The following is a 19,073-nucleotide window of genomic DNA, read 5'->3' as shown; positions in this document are numbered from 1 at the left end:
AAGATTTGAATAGCTTTTAATATTTATAGTTAGTTAGCTTATTATAAAGGTCATGACATTGTATTGATGTTCCGTTTAGTACTTTGGCATTGGGCATTTAATAGAGTTGAGTAACTTAATAAAGTCACATGTCATGGATACTATTAAGCTATAATTAGGTTAAGCCATCTCTTAATTATAAGATGGTTGTAGAGGGCTTGATATATGGGACATTGTCTCCCTCACCTTTATGTATTGACATTCATCATAATGAATAATGTCAAGTACAATCTCTCTCTTCTCTCTGCATAGTTCAATTATTGTCTGTGCATTGTCTAGCATGGTCTCAGAGCTTCAGCATGCATCCATGCAACACTGAAAATTGAACAAGAGACAGAAACTCTGTGAGCACAAAACACAAAACGAGGCCAAAGGAGAGTCCCGATTGACACATGTTAACAGCAAAGAATAACAAGGAAGCAGAGGAACACGAAAATGAAAGCGCCCAAAGGGAGATAAGTTAATGTGTTTTATTTTACTTTGTAATTTCCCGAGGTTTGAGAACTTCAGAAATAAAATAATTAATATAGCAATTAAAAACTCATAGGAGAAAATAACTTGTGAGGTGGAATAAGGGCTTGTAATGTAAGATGGAAAGTGGTAAGTATGGAATAGGGATAGATGGAACACGCTATCTCAATCAAGGCTTCCCAAGTAGTGCCCCTCCTATACCCATTGGGCCATTAGGGGAGGTCCCACTGGACTAGGATTGAAGATTAACCCCATTTAAGGTGAGGGAACAAGATCATGGTCAAAACCCCTCCTTCTTCCAGGTCACCCCATAATCCATATCAAAAGCCCCAAATACATGTGAAAATTTATGAATCTACACATCAGAAATCCTACTGCAATCGCTGGTTTATCATCTCCTACTTGTTATTACATTCAACAAGTTATTTAATTTATAAACAGTGATGAAAAACACTATTGTAGACTACACTGACATACAGATCATAAACTAAAACAAATATGAGACAAACACACAAGGGACACCGTTATTTTTGGACAACATGTCCCCGGAAAAACCCAATGCGGGAAAACCGGTGCAGCAGTTCTGAGGGTTTTCTATTATTAAGCAATAGTTCTGAATACAACTCTGGATGCCCTCTCACAATCCAGTTATAGAGATAAAATATACTGGCAGAAACCTAAGTGAGATTACCTCACTTCACCCAGCAAAATCCCTCCGATCCGGCAACTGAACTGACTATCCCTGGCTACAACTGCGTTGCCCCTTCGCAGTAGCTGCGTGGGCCTGCATGGAGCACTCTGAGACTTTGTGTCAGCTCTGAGTTGGCCTCACTGCCTCCTGGAGCTCTGACGTCAACCTTCTCGGCTGATCCTGCTGCTCCCCGGCTAATTTCGGACTTCTACAGGAGGTCACTGATCCTTTGTGCTGGCACTGCATCAAGCACTGCGTGGGCCCTCCTGGCCCAGCGTCAGTCCTCCTTGGTTTGCGTTGCCTCCTTTGGTGTGTCTCTGCCTCTCTTTGCTGAGTATTCGAGGTTTCGGAGAAGATCCTCCACCCCAACTATCCCTGCCCCTCTGCTGCAACTCAGATCACCTGTTTGATTTTCTCAGCAAACCTCGCCCCAGAAAAATCAAACTGACTTATCAATATGGTGTATCTCCAACTGACCCTCAAGCCTCCTCTTATACTTTTCTTGTTGATGAATCAACAGCCGAGATTAAGTCCCTAATCAACAACTAAGATTAAAACAGACTTGATCCTCGTCTCTTAGAAGCTTCTCACCCAATTTTTTATTAATACCCATTAATATTTTTATTTTCCTAAGTTTAGACTTAGGAACCCCATTAAAAATATTAATTATTTTAATAACTCACAATCAGGGTGGAATTTCTCCAAACAATTTATGGGTCTTGGAGATCTCGTGTATTCTAGCCCCTCCACAAAATTTCGGAGCTAGAGCACATCCGATGCTACCCAAAATCAACAATACAAACAAGCATAAGCCCCCGATTGCAAAAAGAATAAAGTACCTTTCGATCGGAAGCCAACCTTCATCCATGTGCTCTTGCTGGATAGGTGAAAAAGTATATGACTAATGTAGGTGGCAGAGATAAATGGCATGTCATCAGCTAGTGGTGCCTGTCAGGGGCTGTATGGCTGGCTGGATGGATGTGAATAATGGGAGAAAATTTCTCCTATAAGATCACCCACTTTGGTGGGTAACAAGACACATGCCCTAGTCTTAATCCAGTTGCTAATATGCCCATTCATATACATATTCCAACAACAATATCAGAATGCATGGCAGATTTAATTGAAAGACACCACATCATTCCAGTGATTCTTCTATCCCAAAACTACCAAATCGATTGCCATTATGAATGACAAATGCCTTTTTGGGAATGCATATCACTCCATGTGGGAGCATTCACAGCTTTTGAGAGTATGGTTTTATTGACAGTTAATTAAAATAGCAGTCCATCAATGATATCTCATGCTATAGTAGCGGGCAAAATGCTGGAGGTGAACCATAACAATTTAATTCAAGGGAAATTACTGCCCTCTAGTGAGCTAACAGAGAGAAGGAACGTTGTGGCTAGTGCTACCAATTAATGATTCCAGTTACTCAAGGATCTAACAATTGAACAAAGACCAATGAATACATAAGCCTAAGTTCACAGTAATGTCATGTAAACTAATCAACCAGCAGCCATCCAGGAGATTTGCAACACTATAGCTATCATTTAAACCAATGAACCAAGCTAGTAATTTAATTGCAGATACAGAATAGTTCTTGTGGTTTACAGAGAATGCAAGAGTGGGTTAAAACCAGAGTTAAAACAAGCATACAGAAAATTAAATTCACACAGCCATAAACACACAGATTTTTACAATGGAAACCCAGATGAGGAAACCAGCATTTGATGGGGGTTTTAATATGCTCAGGAAATAGCTACAAAGGTGAACTACAAAGATTTAGTGTAATTTGACTCTGGCAAATTCCAGATTGCTTTGGCCCAGGGACAGCTGTCGACCTTCAAACATGCTTCTCTTTCCAAGTCCCTCATTCACTGCTACTGCCCTGATTCTTAATTTACTCTCCAGCTCTGTTCTTCTTTCAATCCCCTTCTTCTCCACAACCTTCAATTTTTATGGACTATCTTGGAAGGCCAACCATCACAATGGTTCATTTGATCTTCCAAGTGAAAAGCATTTTGGTCTATTCACTCAGCTTTGCAAAATCAAATTTCATTATTATAAAGTTATGAAAAACAGAGATTATTTAGAGGATCCATTTAGGATCATATCTCCCCATTTGCAAGCTTTTGGTCCCCAAAAGCTACAACTTCTTTCAATCTTCTTCTTCTCTACATTTGTGTGCCTACTTCCTCTATTACCATTAAGCAATCTATGGCAAATCTCCAAGAAAGGGTGCCTCCATTGCCAGATGGAAGGTAAGAGTTGCATAGGGGATTCCTTTGGCATGAGCTTGCTGTTCATCTCATGGCTAGAGATGACATTTTCTGCTGCAATAGATCGTAGGGCAAACATTTCTCCTTGGGCTGCAGGTGCAAGTACTTCCTCTTTCACCTTGACCTTCAAGGTTCACTCACCAAGCTTTCTTCTTAGTTGTCCTGTTCTTGAGATGGAGTTCAAGGTAAAGCCAACAACATTTGGCCTTCCAATGACCAACCAATTGCAATTTTGGCAATAGTTCCTGCATGGGCTAATTGACCTTCTAGAGTGCCAACAATCATTAGCCTTGTGATCGTTCTTCTTGCAGCAAAAACAAACCAAAGATGTAACACACCTTTTGGTTTCTAATGATACTTGCCAACTTAGACACTCGGTCACTCAAGCGTTGGAGCAGATTTGGGTAGTGGAATCATTTGTGTTACTGGATCCACAGGGTCTTGATGCTAGATCTACAGATCTGCATTTTGTATATAGATATGGATACAGATCCACCCAGATCTGCTTAGGATCTGCCACGTAAATGAATCCTTCAAACCTGCAAATGAATCCCATGCTATTGAAATGGATCTCATGCCAACTAGCCCTCACACATCAAATCTCAAGCAAATACCATTAGAGTTTTTAGTTCATTTTTTATGTTTTTAAAGATATTTACCGCCTATACAAAAACCTAAAAAGCAAATATCTATTTAGATTTTTAGGTAGATTACTTATTAATAATATGTAGGCTATATAGTTGTATAAATTATTAATTACCTGTAGGTTGTATAGCACATGATAATGCTAACATGAAAGTATAACACATCGAAATTCTAATTTTCAGTTTTTGATAATGCTAACAAAGAAAGCTTTGAGACAATACATATATAATATAATATAGTGTACAAAGGATTGTTGTGTCATTACTAATTTAATTAGATCAATCCCATCCAACTCTAGGTGACGAGTCCTCTTAAAACAGTATGATACATAACTATAGAATGTTCACAAACAGTGTACAATATTCATTTACCATTCTAACTAGATGGGAATTTTTAGATTTTAAAGCAAACTTCAAGGAAGATTACAAGTTGGCCATGAGCATGTAGACCCATTTTTTGACATGTAGTTAGACCTACTCTACATTATCATATCAATAGAGTGATTACTGATCAGATACTCAATTTTGTATTACAGATATCCTTTTTGTATAAAGCATCATGATTTCAGTCCTCGGATTTATAAATTATCTAATGATATCAACTCTAATGTTGTGATTCATGAATTGTTTTGATTTTTAACTTTGAATATGTATTTTAAAATTTTAAAATAAATAAATAGATAAATTATTATTATATTTTTTGTATGTGGCATTTCACCCCATAACCAGATCCTGGCTTTTCAAAAATCTGGTGGATCTGTATCGAGATCTGTATCTGTTTATGTTTCCTAATAACTTGGGGAATCATCCCTTTACTGTGTTCTTCTAAGCCTCCACAATTACATTTGAATGGCCTACTGCCCATTACCTTTCCATCTGCCATTTCCTCAAAGGGAATGGCTTATTTTCCTGTTTCTCTTGCCTTGACAAAGGTGCTTTGATGAACTTGTGTTGGCTTCTTGCCCACCAAGATCAAGGCCTTCATACTTGCCTCCACTGAGTTAGAATGGGAATCACAATCCCTTGGCCTTTCTTGCTTAGCCTTTGGCCCTTGTATCCCAGCTAATGCCTCTCATGCGATGTTAGAAATCATTAAAGGGCTCTTGAAGAAGGATCTTGGAATGTGAGTTTACATTGCTTGACTATTTCATGGTGTTGTCTTTCCCAATGGCAACAGAAGGGGCTTGCTTGGTCTCTTGGACAGCTACTTGTAGCTTCTTCGATGCCTCTTTCTTCGCTACCAAATCTCTGTCAGCAGAGCAGTGATTTTGGTGAACTTCTCCTCTTGCCAATTACCAACTAAGTGAATTTCTCCCCCAATTGCAAGAGCTGCAATCTCTAATTGTCTAACTCTGTCCCTGTGGGGGTGAAGGAATCCTGGTGTCTGGCAAGTTCTTTGTCCAACTCATCTTATTTTTGCTTTTGTGATCATTTGTTGGACACTAATAAAATTATCTTATCTTGATATCAACTTTCCACTTGGACCTACCAATTGAAAGGGGAGTCTGAATGTGGGGTGTCATTCGAATTATCTAAAAGCCAAACAATCAGAAGTCTAAATTACCTTGAAAACTATCCTTCAGCTGGGAAAATTGGGAGAAATACCATTGAGCAAATTACCCTAAGCATATTATAGACGAATCATGGAAATCTACTGCCATAAATGAGGTGAGAATTATGTATGTGGATGAGAGTAAACTTAGCTACAACCGACTATCCTTGGAACCCCAGTAGTGAGATTTCTTGGCCAGCTTGTGCTAGATCACTAGAGGGAAGTGGGATAGCCTAAGCGATTGCTACGCAGGGAAGCGGATCCCGATCCTTCAGTTGTGTAGACTGATAAGGAAGAGGGTTGCGGATTGAGATGGATATAGGTGTAATTATTGACTGTAAACCTAGAAATTGTTAATGTTTGAACTTTGTAGCATTGGAAATGCTTCTACAAGGCCACAAGTGTTTAGCATGCAAGAGAGAGTCCTCTTTAGGTGCTTGTTTGAGAGGAGCAAATATTATGATTTATTTCCTAAGTTTTACCTAGAAAAAGCACATTAATTAATTTAATGATTAATGTTGGCTATTAGGCTAAAGTTTCTAAGGATGAATTATTTAATTATTTATGTGACTTGGATCTAATCTCCACCATAGATCTAAGTGGATTGGGATTTAATCCTAGCCCTCTATCACTTTGGCGATTATGGATTTGGCTCAATGAGAAATTATAAAGGGAGCCTAAGGGGGAAGGATGAAGACACAACAGTGAGACATTGAGCAAGAGACTTGCATGACTGATATTGTAGGCTTGTTGAAGACTGAAGAGAAAGAGAAAGACTCTTGGATTCCACAGAGAAAAGTGATGAACTATGGTTGTCATTGATGTCAACCCAAGCAGCATCCAGTGGAGCCCCGCCTTTAAGGGCAAAAATGACAAGGAAATCCAATGTCCTTTTGATCACTATCACCTTCATTGGATTCTCCTCGTCATGCCAATTCCAACGGTATGTGACACGCCACGACAACCCTCACGGTTTGAGAAATATGCATGTTCAAAGATAAAGCCCCTCCTTGTGGTCAAAATTTCCAAGCATGTTGATGATGTGGCAGCATATTATTAATCAAGTCTATGGCACATATCGTGAGAATGAAGGGCTTTCGTTAAAAAAATTATCTATGAAGGAGGACAAAGTAATGTTTTATTTAATTTCAAAATTTAAATTACACGGTCCCAAAAAGATGGGAATAATTCGCTCCAACCCAAAATTCAAATTCTATTTGAAATTTTGGGCCTCCCTCCTAAAACATTCTAGTTGGTTGCCTCTTATGAACTCCTAAATCTATATAAACGCACTCTTGTTCTCTCCACAGGTCAAGCAAGCAATCAACCCATCTCTCTGAAATTGTCTTCGGCCCTAAGGAACAGCGACACATCTGAAGAGAGGCTTGATTACTCTTGAAATCGTGATTGTATTGTGAACAGCATTCAAGGTTACAATCTTGAAGGGGTTGATTGGGATTTGTTGGGTTTCAATTATGTGTTTAAAATTCTCTAATATGCTCTGCGGCCAAGACATGTTGATGTGTATTTTCAGTACCTCGGAATCCCTTTTGAAGATTGAATGAGAGACTTGAAGTTCTGTTGCAAATTCAAACAACAGAGCCTGTGGAAGAATTCGCTGAGCACTCAATCTTTTAATTATTTGTGCAGGTTCTATATATTTTCCAAGACCACCGAAGATACAAGATAAATTTGAACATGATTTGCACAGAACCTGCAGCCCTCTGTATTCATAATTGCCTATGATATAGACGTAATTTTGTGGTCATATTCTGAACCCTTCGACCTATGGATGAGCTGAAATTTCAAGTGTTGTTACAGTACGTGGAATTGTCTCCTGTTGTACAGACGTACACTTGTGGTCTCATTCTTGAACCCTTTGGCCTGTGGATATGTTGACTCTTCAAGTGATGTTACAGTGTGTGACATCTATGGTGAACATAAACATACGGCCTCATCTCTAAAACTTTTGGTCTGTGGACATATTCAAGTGTAGTTACAATGCGAGACTTCTACATGTGGATGTATTGAAATTTCAAGTACCATTACAATGCATAGAATTGTTGCAATGCTTGTAAACATTCAGTCTCATTTTTAAAACTTTCGACCTGTGACTTGTTGAATCTTCAAGTGTTGTTACTATGGTTTTTACATCGTTTTGAATTGGCTTGAAGTTTGGTTACTTGATGACATTTATACCTACAATCACAAACTAAGGATATCAGCATGTATAAAAGACAGAGGTATATATAACATAGTATGTCACAAGGGTTTCATGAGCAGTAAGATTGACTAGAGTATTGAAGGAAATCATCTACAGGCAGAGGCATCAGTATATATTTGGCAGTAGTAAATAAGTTGAAGGCATTGTCATCACATCCTTGCAATTGTCAAAGGAGTTTGACTTATCGATAGTGTCCTAGTCCTGCAGTAAGACCCTTTCTATTTTGAGACTTGTATTGGCCTGGCAATCTTATCATTGTTATTTGCAACAGTAAGAATCAGAAGCAGCTGGTCAATAGTAAGGTTTTCATCATCGTGGACTTTTTGCAGCAGTAAGAAGTAGATTAGTTTTGAAACTGAATTGTAACTTGCATTTAAGTTTGAAAGGGTGTCTGATTGTTCATCTGAAGAAGTACTGCAGCAAGGATCTCATTGTTAGCAGTCCCATTATCATCTTGCAACAGTCAACAGTTTGAAGCAATAAGGTTTTTATGATTATTTTGCTTTCACATTCTCCAGCAGTTGTTAAGGAAAGTCTGGATGGATAGCAGTAAAGTTTTTTGTTGAGTTTACATCATTCTACAGTTTAATACTAAGGGTTTTATTGTTGAAAGGGCATTCATTGCACATTAGCAGTAAAGTTTTGTTGCAAATCATTGCAAGTGGGTCATTTAATCCCTGGTACGAGAGCCCACAATAGATGGTCTGTTTTATTATCATTTCAAGGTGGCTAGGTGGTGCTAGGCAGATGGTTGAAGACTTGAAGTCACCTTCAGGTTATAGCCAGAAAACACTTCAGGGTGGCAGGGTGGTGCTAGGGCAAGTTATAACTTGTAGGGCGTTGAAGCGTCCTTCCAGTAGGTGCTAAAAAACAAAGTGTAGGAGCATCCTTTCAGGAGTTGGAGCTGCCTGATAAAACTAGAATGCTTTTCTAGAGTACTAGGGAGTTGGGACTTCCCTTTTCAGTTGGAGTTGAAGCATTGATATACTCATAAAATTATTAGAGAAGTGTTTGGTGGTTTTTCTCCCACAAGGGTTTCCAACTAAAATTTTGGCATCTACTAGCTTTGATTCTATGAACTATTGATTTATGGTTTTAATCTAATGTTGAAGATAATTAATGCTGTGAAAAGGAAAAATTGACTAATTGTAAGTGAAATGATTGATTCGCCCCCCACCCCGTGTTTCCAACAAAAAGCGAAGTTCTCTATCTTATTTTAATTCTAATGTTAGCACAAAACTTTGACCTACATATGTAAGAAGAGAATAGAGCACTAATCATATTGATTATATTTTTGTCCTCAAGACAAGAGACACATGCATTGTAGCACAATATCCATGCAATATAATAGATTTATAAGATTGTAAATCTCTGAGATCATGCTCTAGATGAACTTAGTAGTCATTAATTGCAAGAGGACTTGAAATGGACTTACAATCTAGATCTATGCCTAGTTCATGAGATATGATAACAAGAGATTATATGTACCTCTTCAACCTCACTTGTTCTTCATTTTTGCCTTTGAGTATGGTACCATATTATAACTTCCTTGGGTTGCTTCAAAGAGTTATGCCTATAGCAAATTCGGACTTCTCATTCAATTATATTCATAAGAATCCCTTTCAATTCTTGTCCATAAGAGTTCTACAACTAGGTCTCCAAGAGGTTTGAACATCGACCTTCAAGTTATCCACAAAGAGTAGCTTCAATCCTTCAACCATATTTCTCTTCAGAGATACAAAGTTCGAACTTTAAATTTTAGAAAGGAGGAGACTTGTGCTTGAACAATATCAATATGCAACAATGCTACTTCAAACCTTCGATTTACCACACGTACTTGGCTTTACAAGGATCATAATCATGTAGACTTAGCTTTGATTCAAGGGGTGACACAATCATGTCACTAAGAGATGATGTAACTCGAAGCTTCTTTCAATTGAACATTGTAGGCTTAGCTTGATCACCACAGGGAACTTGGATCATACTTCCTATATATAACTTGCATGTCATCGCAGTTGCACAGTCGGATCATCATACACCAATACAAAACTCAGATTACTAAAACTGATGCCACAAAGATGAGTTTGTTAGAGAAGCATACATGTCGCAATGATCCAAAATGGATTTTGGATAGACTTCTAAGTCTAAGTGTTCCTCACAGAGGAAAATGGAAGTCCAAGGATGTTCCTGGAAATAGCCCCATTACAGAGATCTTTTCCTTCTGAATCTACTGCAACTTGAATGGGCTAAAATGGACTTCGGAGGCAGAAGTTATCGTAGAAAGAAGTTGCCCTTTGTTCTTTGGAAAAAGAGGCAAAATCTTCAAAAATGGCAAAAAAACCCTTATAAAGGGAAATCGCATCGGAGATGGGTCAAGAGGAGGACTTAACGCGGAGGCAGAAGGAACCTCCGACTGCGACCTCCGACTTATCACATCGGAGGTAAGCCTTCGCCCGATGACGGGACCCCGGGCCAATGCGACATGTGACTGCGATGATCGACGGATCAGCGTCGGCGATGCCACGAGGTAAGGGAAGGACCCCCGGGGCTGTGCGACATGCGATTGTGATATATCACATCGCATCATCACATCGCAGCGATATAAAGGGGCGATAACATGTGACTTGCGATCGCCGGACCCAACGGATTTTATAAGCGCAGTTTATAAATTTTGAGTTCCGATAAAAGGGTATTTGTCAGGTTTTCTGTGTATTAGCGGATTTCGATAGAAAAGCCGAAATACAAAGGAAAATGCCCTGAAGTGATAAAGCCGAACCCGAAAGGAATTTTAGAAGCGGCCCTATATTATTTGAGTTTCGTAAGCAGGATTTCAGGCAGGCCTTAGGCGGTAAGTGGTATTGGGCTGGCTCTGCCCGATCCCATACAATGGCCAACGCGTGGCTGGCAGAGGAGAGAGAGAAACCACCTTTTCGGGCAGGTAACCTCCGTACTCCTAAGCCACCCGAAAATGAATATCAACCGTTGGATCAGAGATCACACAGATCAACAGTGGGGCTTGCGATAGCGACCGAAGGCGGACCCGATATGATTATAGGGCAGATGCGATAATATTTGAAGTCCGATAGAAAGCATTTTGACGGGTTTTTCAGTGTTTTCCCGTGTATTCGAGGTTTTGCCCAATCCACCTATGCGATGCAATATGCTGCCTAATGGCGGACCCGATAGGGTTTTTAGGGACGATTTGATGGAATTTCACGTCCGGAATTCATGCCCGATAGTGTATTTCCGCACCTATTCTCTGTGTATTGGAAATTTGGCCATTTTCAGGTTTTTGCCTGAAGGAAGGCCCCGATTCCTTTGTAACAGCCCCTGATCATTGTGCCATGCTACAAGCGGGCATTTTGTGAACAATGATGCGTTATGAAGCACAGAGAGCCACAGAGGCGAAAGGGAATGATTCCTCATGATCACAATTGACAGAGGGACGGCTGTGGAAGCCGGAAAGCCGAAAGAATGCCTCAAAGGAACCAGAGAGCCCAATTGACGAGGCAGCAACCAGAGAAAGCTGAAGGCAAGTAGCGCAGAGAGCTGAGAGAGTTTTTGGAGTCACTTGGAGGACGAGTGAACCCGAGAGCTGCAAAAGGGTCGTTGGAAGGTTGTCGAGGACCGCTTGGAGGTCAAGCGAATCACAAAGGCACGCAGAGGCCGAGAGAGAGAACTCAGAGAAGCCAGAGCCAAAGCCGAGAGCCAGAGCCAGAGCCAAGGCCAGAAAGCCTAAGAGCTTCAGAGCCAGGGATAAGATGGTGTCTAAACCCATTGTGTTCTGTGTAAACCAGTGGAGTGGAGCCAAGAGCTTGTAAAAGGACTTATACCATAATCCCAGAGAGCCTAATCGAGTTGACTAGAGCTCAAGGAGACGTAGCCCAAGAGTTTTGGGTGAACTCCAAATTAAACTTGTTGTCTTATGTGTGATGCTCATTTGCTGCATTGTTTCACTGTTATATGTTTTATATCAGTTTAAGAAAATCAATTTACAGCACATAAACAGTTTTAAAATAAACACCAGCATACACCTTATTTTCAAGCACATTATTAATTCCGCATTTGGTTAATCACTAGATCTTGGGAACATTTAAGCTTTGGAAGTGGGAGAGGTTCTTGTAAGCTAGACAAGAAGCTTTTAGGCCCCATTTTCAGATCAGGTGGTATCAGAGCTTGAGATTGATTAACCCCACCTTCAAGAAGGTGATATCAAAGCTGGTTATACCAGAACAAGTGGTATCAGCTCAGAATGCTTGATTGACAGAGCAAAGATTGCTTGTCTGAAAGGTGTTTGGGCAGTCAAGGATTGATTGTCTGATTGATGTATGCTTGTTTGCAGACTGACTATTTTCTGAGTTTGCAGAGGTGAAGGGAAAGCTATTGATAGCTCAGTCCAAGAAGGACAAGAAGGAAGAAGGGCTGAAGGCATTCTTCTATCCCAAAGGACCTCAAGGCAATCCTTGAAGCACAAGAGGTTTGTTGCAAAAGGTTGCTTGAATAAAGCTCTTTGTTATTCTTGTTTGAAGTTCTTTTGTTCATTGGCATAATGACAACTTCTACAAGTGAGTCCTCAAATTCTCCTTTCTTCACAAGATTCTTTGATGAAGACATGAAGCAAGACTTGTTCATCATGATGGATATGGTGAGAGAAATGTATGAGGATGGAAGGAAGAGAAGCATACTTAGAGAGCAGTTGAATTCTGTGGAGGAAGAGAAGCAGTTGTTTTTTGACAAATTGCAGGAAATGGAGAGGCAACTTCATATTGCAAATATGAACCTGAAAAGGATGCATGAGTTGGAGTCACAGCTCTTTGTTGCCAAAGAAGCCTTAGTCAAGTATCAGCTTGAAAGAAGAGGTAAACCATTCTAGTTTGTCTTCAAATTCTTCTAAGAATGCTTATATTGGTTCTTTGAAAAGCATACCAGAGGCATAGGTTCCAAGCTAATGTCCAAGATGGGCTATGAAGGAAAAGGCTTGGGTAAGCATGCACAAGGTATTGTTGAGCCAATAATGGTTGAGGAAAGGCCTAAGTATTTGGGCCTTGGCTATGGACAGTCTTATGGAGAGAGTTCCAAAGCTGCCATGAAGGCCATTGAAACAGTTCCAAGAAGGAGTTTCATTGCAGGTCCTCTACCTCAGAAGTGTGAAGATTGTGTTCAGGAGGAATGCAATGGCTTGAAACATCATTTGCAGGATGCAAGTGTTCAGAAGCACACACTTGGACCAGAGAGTTATGGAAACTCTAAAAGCCTTGAAGAGGTTGATGGTGTTCCAAATGGAGCTACTTCTTCACTCAATTCACCTCCTCATGAAGGCAATAAAGGTGAAAGAGAAAGGTATAAATCTGGTTCTAATCATCTTCCTTTTGATTTTGCAAAGCATGATAAATTTCCACATAGATATGGGAAAAGAATTGCATGTTCCTTTTGTGGTTTGGATAACCATCATGTTTCTAGATGTTGGAAGAGAATGGCCACATACAGGAAACTTTTGAAGGAAAAGAAGCAAGAAGCCAAAGGTCCATTAGACAAGGCAAATCATGCTGTCAAGAGGATGCACATGTGTTGCACTTACTGCCATAAGCAAGGGCATCTTGCTGAAAGGTGTTGGACTCTGAATCCAGCAATGCTTCCACAAAAGCTGAAGAAAGTGGAAAGAGAAGATGGCAGAAATGGAAAGGAAGATTCCATGAATGATGTGTCTCAGGATGATTCACATGTTGATGCTAATGTGCAGACAAAGGAAGGACCTTTGAAATGGATTGGTAAGAAATGGTTAGATTTCTTATCCAATTAAGATTGCATGTCTATTGATGCATCTATTTGCATTTCTTTGTTAATGGAATGCAAGTTGCAGGATTTTACCAAGAAGGTGAATGGAGAAGTTGAGTAGGAGACTCACTTTGTTGCTGCAACATTATATTTCATTTCAGCTTCGAAAGTACAGTGTGCTTAAGCGAAAGTTGAAAGATAAAATGCATGCATGAGCTTGATGTGCATGAACACAGGGATGTTGATGATTTCCTTGTATTTGAACATGTATGTGTAATTAACTTGCAGGGTTGATTGCTTTGACATGCATGTGATGCAATGTTGACTTGGGAGAAGTTAACTTGGTCTCCAAGATGGAGATAATAATGAAGTGTTTCATCTTTTGAAAAAGAGTCCTAATGGTCTTTTTCTACATGCTTGACTTGAAGGGTCATTTGTTTTTAAAGGCATGTTCTGTGGGCTTGTTATCTAGTCCATCATTTGTATGCAAATGTAAGACATGGAGGTGTTCACAAGATGTGAAATCTGTTTCTTCTGTTGAAACTTGAAACAGGAGTTTAAGCCATCCAGTTGTTGTCTGTATTTCTGTTGTTGTTAACAGTTGTTGTTGACAGCTTTTCAAACAGGTACAAATGAAAGTTTTGTGGAGCAGATGTACTTCACATTTTTTTGAGCCACCTTGGATCAATGATCAAGGAAGAGAAGTTCAAACTACCTTCTGTGACCATCTCAGCAGGAGTTCTGCAAGAAGGCAAGGAGGAAGACAGTTCTTCCTAGGAGGACCAGCACATCCAGGAAGGAAAGTGGTCAGAGACTTTGGTTCAGAGGCACTATGCAAAGGCAAGTGTATGAAGGCTGAAAGAAGAGGGTGTTGTTACTCTCATTTACTGTTCAGATCAGTATATCAGTCTTTTGGAGACCAAAAGTTCTTTAGTGGGAAGGCGTGATCCAAAATGGATTTTGGATAGACTTCTAAGTCTAAGTGTTCCTCACAGAGGAAAATGGAAGTCCAAGGATGTTCCTGGAAATAGCCCCATTGCAGAGATCTTTTCCTTCTGAATCTACTGCAACTTGAATGGGCTAAAATGGGCTTCGGAGGCAGAAGTTATCGCTGAAAGAAATTGCCCTTTATTCTTTGGAAAAAGGGGCAAGATCTTCAAAAATGGCAAAAAAACCCTTATAAAGGGAAATCGCATCGGAGATGGGTCGAGAGGAGGACTTAACGCGAAGGCGGAAGGAACCTCCGATTGCGACCTCCGACTTATCGCATCAGAGGTAAGCCTTCACCCAATGACGGGACCCCAGGCCAATGCGACATGCGACTACGATGATCGGCGGATCGACGTCAGCGATGCCACAAGGTAAGGGAAGGACCCTCGGGGCTGTGCGACATGTGATTGTGATATATCGCATCGCATCATCGCATCGCAGCGATATAAAGGGGCGATAACATGCGACTTGCGATTGTCGGACCCGACGGATTTTATAAGCACAGTTTATAAATTTTGAGTTCTGATAAAAGGGTATTTGTCGGGTTTTCTGTGTATTAGCGGATTTCAATAGAAAAGCCAAAATACAAAGGAAAATGCCCCGAAGCGATAAAGCCAGACCCGAAAGGAATTTTAGAAGCAACCCTATATTATTTGAGTTCCGTAAGCGGGATTTCGGGCAGGCCTTAGGCGGTAAGTGGTATTGGGCTGGCTCCACCCGATCCCATACAATGGCCAACGTGTGGCTGGCGGAGGAGAGAGAGAAACCGCCTTTTCGGGCAGGTAACCTCCATACTCCTAAGCCACCTAAAAATGAATATCAATCGTTGGATCAGAGATCACACAGATCAACGGTGGGGCTTATGATAGCGACCGAAGGCGAACCCGATATGATTATAGGGCAAATGCGATAATATTTGAAGTCCGATAGAAAGCATTTTGACGGGTTTTTCAGTGTTCTCCAGTGTATTCAGGGTTTTGCCCAATCCACCTATGTGATGCGATATGCTGCCTAATGGCGGACCCAATAGGGTTTTTAAGGACGATTTGATGGAATTTCACATCCGGAATTCATGCCCGATAGTGTATTTCCGTGCCTATTCCCTGTGTATTGGAAATTTGGCCATTTTCAAGTTTTTGCCTGAAGGAAGGCCCCAATTCCTTTATAACAGCCCCTGATCATTGTGCCACACTACAAGCGGGCGTTTTGTGAACAATGATGCGTTATGAAGCACAAAGAGCCACAGAGGCGAAAGGGAATGATTCCTCATGATCACAATTGACAGAGGGACGAGTGTGGAAGCCGGAAAGCCGGAAGAATGCCTCAAAGGAACCAGAGAGCCCAATTGACGAGGCAGCAGCCAGAGAAAGCTGAAGGCAGGCAGCGCAGAGAGCTGAGAGAGTTTTTTGGAGTCACTTGGAGGTCGAGTGAACCAGAGAGCTGCAAAAGGGTCGCTGGAAGGTTGCCGAGGACCGCTTGGAGGTCAAGCAAATCACAGAGGCACGCAGAGGCCGAGAGAGAGAGCTCAGAGAAGCCAGAGCCAGAGCCAAAGCCAGAGCCGAGAGTCAGGGCCAGAAAACCTGATAGCTTCAAAGCCAGGGATAAGATGGTGTCTAAACCCATTGTGTTCTGTGTAAACCAGTGGAGTTGAGCCAGGAGCTTGTAAAAGGACTTATACCATAATCCCAAAGAGCCTAGTCGAGTTGACTAGAGCTCAAGGAGACGTAGCCCAAGAGTTTTGGGTGAACTCCAAATTAAACTACTTGTCTTATATGTGATGCTCATTTGTTGCATTGTTTCACTGTTATATGCTTTATATCAGTTTAAGCAAATCAATTTACAGCACATAAACAGTGTTAAAATAAACACTAGCATACACCTTATTTTCAAGCACATTATTAATTCCGCATTTGGTTAATCACTAGATCTTGGGAACATTTAAGCTTTGGAAGTGGGAGAGGTTCTTGTAATCTAGACAAGAAGCTTTTAGGCCCTATTTTCAGATCACGCAGAGATAAATGACACGGGTTAGATGATTGAGCGAGCTCAGATCTCAATTCATGGAGATAGGAAACTTGAACTAGATGAATGGACTATACTACAGATTCCTCACAACAGACTTCTTCACTTCTTTACAATAGACTTGGACTTGATATCAGTCTTCAGATGATGCTTCAAAGATACAAATTTTGGATTGAACAAATCATGTTAATGCTCAGGTCCTATTCCATAGAGAGTTAGGTATTTCTTTCATGGTTCACTGATACTTCAAATTATTCTCAGAGAAAGAGGCTCGAATTTCTTTATCACATAGATGATCTCGTCTTTGTCACAATTGTTCATCGAACTAGCTCTAACTCCATGTTGGAAATTCGATTGAAAGATTGAATTTTTCATCATGATAACTACTTGTGACAGTTTATATATGTTTTTCCATTTAGCAATTACTTCATTCATTAGGTTATCAAGCAATTATAAAAATATAATGCACAAATGACAAGAAACACCATAAATTAGGCCAAAGGCCAAGGCAAAACCCAAAAGGGGAAAACCCATCAATCCTTTCCTTATAGATTCTTTGTCAACAAGAGAAATCCACGTTAAACTAGCCAGTGATCCAAGTGCCAAGTCAGCCCTCCAACAAAACAACAGCCCACATGAGGTCTGCCACAGGTTTGTCCACTAGACAGCCCACAAGATTGTCCACAAAATTGTCCATAAGATGCCAAATGTCTATCCACAACAAGAGCCCAAATTTCGTCCTTTATTCCAGCCTATTAGCAACAAAGATAATGCCATAGGACCTTCGCATAGCAGAGATGATTAGCCTCAGAACTTCACTTGGATTCCATAGAGAAATAGCCTTAGAGCAAGCCCAAATTGTTACTGAGAAGATGTCACAGGAAGGTTTGGAGGTTACTGTAATATAGTGTCACAAAAGGTTCGGATGTCACTACAATAAAGTGCCACAAAAGGTTCACTTAACCACAGAAAAAGTGTGCATTAAGAAAAACTTGTTCTTATGCTTCAGAAACTTGTTTTCATACTTCAGATAGACCTTATATTTCAGAGATGTGTCTGCTCATCTGAAGTGTGCTTTTGGAGGAACCTTCACAAATTATTTATAGTCTTCCATGCATGTGAAGAGGTGTCTCTTAAGGGCTGAGCCAACTTATGTTGGGACAAACACTGAGAGGGATGGGTGAATTAGTATTTTAAAAATCACTTAAACCCTTCAATTTTCTTATTCATATTTATGTACGCTATTGTCATTAAGTAAACTAGCATATGTACGCGACTATGATGAAGGGAAACATCGTATATTCAGTTAGCTAAGTTTTCATATATTTCATCATTTTTTCTACTTTAACCAGTATGTCATTACTTCATTAGCCTTTAATTGAACAGTAACCATGAGCAGTAAGAACAGAATAAACCATCACACATAAGCAACACATCAACACATGAGGACACCAAGATTTTTAGGTGGAAACCCAATGTGGGAGAAAACCATCGCCACCTTCGTCTTTGTCTTCATCTTTTATTATAAAGGAAAACATCTTACAATCTTGTACTAGTGCAGACTCATACCAGTACGCAGGCACCCACCTGCAAAAGGCTACAACCTTCTCTCGTTCTCCAGCACCCACTAGAAGGGAGCTCCAACCCCCTAATCTCGTTTACCAGCACCCACCGGAAGGGAGCTCATACCCCCTGATCAGATTTACCAACTACCACTGGAAGAAAGCTTTGACTTCCTCACTAAAAGCTCAAACCCTCAACACCTCTATGGACCACATTTCATAATATTTCATACTGGATCCACCTAATCCAAAACATCAAACCTGTAGGCCACTTTTCATCAAATTTTCAGACTAGACCCACTACCATCATTTAAACCCAATATCGGTTAACAGCACTGAAATCAATCACTGTAGCAAATCACTCAATCACTGAACTAACTAAATCACCAAATCAATCACTAAGTCTCAATCAAGTAATATAAATATATCAAACAGTAAAACCAACCCATATCACTGTATACCGATTCATCAGAATACCAGACCACATATTGTTCATCACAGAAACCAGATCTTGTCACTAAAAACCCTGATTAATCACATGTCAGAATATATACGCTATTGTTCTGAGTCAAATTCGTGTATGCAGGTGCTTACCCTTAAGAGGACCTACGTACAAATCTTAAAATACTAAACAACTGAGTCTAAATCACTGTCATATTGAATTACTTACTGAACCCATCATAGATCATCACACGGTAACATTATCCCTAGTCAACATACTATTTCATAAACAAGTCTATGAAGATTTTTGAATCTAACAAATTAGAAATCCTACTGCAGTAAACTGATTTGCATTACCCACTTGTGTTCTTCATTTTAAC

The 19,073-nt window shown here is 40.2% G+C and overlaps 1 protein-coding gene across 1 annotated transcript in view; it reads right to left on the bottom strand.

Annotated features, from left to right (window-relative positions):
- LOC149225627 (protein ACCUMULATION AND REPLICATION OF CHLOROPLASTS 3, chloroplastic-like) overlaps positions 1-19,073 on the bottom strand; it is a 142,267-nt gene that overhangs the window by 103,453 nt on the left and 19,741 nt on the right. The gene's annotated exons all lie outside the window — the stretch shown is intronic.

The sequence above is a fragment of the Pinus tabuliformis genome, chromosome J, assembly GCF_031772625.1.
Source record: "Pinus tabuliformis cultivar Carrire ecotype Pingquan chromosome J, CPIR1, whole genome shotgun sequence".
Lineage (NCBI taxonomy): Eukaryota > Viridiplantae > Streptophyta > Pinopsida > Pinales > Pinaceae > Pinus > Pinus tabuliformis.
The sequence above is the reverse complement of the archived record's forward strand: the minus strand, read 5'-3'. Positions and strand labels throughout refer to the sequence as shown.